This window comes from Monopterus albus, unplaced genomic scaffold (assembly GCF_001952655.1).
Source record: "Monopterus albus unplaced genomic scaffold, M_albus_1.0 scaffold130.1, whole genome shotgun sequence".
Lineage (NCBI taxonomy): Eukaryota > Metazoa > Chordata > Actinopteri > Synbranchiformes > Synbranchidae > Monopterus > Monopterus albus.
In genome coordinates, this window is record NW_018128010.1 from 541,853 (window position 1) to 543,038 (window position 1,186).

At 42.9% G+C, this 1,186-nt stretch overlaps 1 protein-coding gene across 3 annotated transcripts in view; it reads left to right on the forward strand.

Moving 5' to 3' along the window:
* Nucleotides 1-1,186, forward strand: part of LOC109967499 (tripartite motif-containing protein 3-like) — a 15,361-nt gene that overhangs the window by 6,296 nt on the left and 7,879 nt on the right. The window lies entirely within an intron of this gene.

Here is a 1,186-nt window from a genome sequence, read left to right on the forward strand (position 1 = left end):
TGACATGCTTCCCACAATGTAAGTAGGTTCAGTGGAAAAAGGTGTCAGCGGCTTAGAAGTTTCTGGTTTTGTAAGATGTGTCAAATCTTATCAGAAAGATTTCAATTTGTTCATGTTAGTGACGAATGTTCCACACAAACTGAAGTTAGTCACGGCGTCCCACAGGGCTCTGTGTTAGGTCCAGTTCTCTTCACTTTATACATGCTCCCTTTAGGCAATATTATCAGGAAGCACAACATAAATTTCCATTGCTATGCAGATGATACTCAGTTATATTTATCTATGAAGCCAAATGAATCAGATCAGCTGGTCAAACTTCAAGCATGTCTTAAAGACATAAAGGCCTGGATGACCTGCAACTTCTTACTTCTAAACTCTGACAAAACTGAAGTTATTGTGCTTGGGCCTGAAAACCTTAGAAATCTGCTGTCTAATCATATAGTTACTCTAGATGACATAGCCCTTGCCTCCAGTACTACTGTGAGGAACCTGTGAGTCATCTTTGATCAGAATATGTCCTTTAAATCACACATAACCCAAGTCTCTAGATCTGCCTTCTTTCACCTGCGCAATATTACAAAAATCAGGAGCATCCTGTCTCAAAGTGATGCTGAAAAACTGGGCCATGCATTTGTTACTTCCAGGCTGGACTACTGTAACTCTTTACTATCAGGATGTCCCAATAATTCCCTAAAAAGCCCCCAGTTAATCCAAAATGCTGCAGCCAGAGTACTGACAGGAACTAGCAAGAGAGATCATATCTCTCCCATATTAGCTTCTCTCCACTGGCTCCCTGTAAAAGTCAGAATAGAATTTAAAATCCTTCTCCTAACATACAAAGCCCTTAATGACAAGGCTCCATCATATCTTAAAGACCTCGTAGAGCCTTATCATCCTAACAGAGCACTTCGCTCTCAGAGTGCAGGTTTACTTGTGGTTCCTAGAGTCCACAGAAGCAGAATGGGAGGCAGAGCCTTTAGCTATCAAGCTCCTCTCCTATGGAACCAACTCCCAGTCTCAGTTCGGGAGGCGGACACCCTCTCTACCTTTAAGATTAGACTTAAGACGTTCCTTTTTGATAAAGCTTATAGTTAGGGCTGGATCAGGTGACCCTGAGCCCTCCCTTAGTTATGCTGCTATAGGCCTAGGCTGCTGGGGGGCCCCATGATGCTCTGAGTTTCTCTCC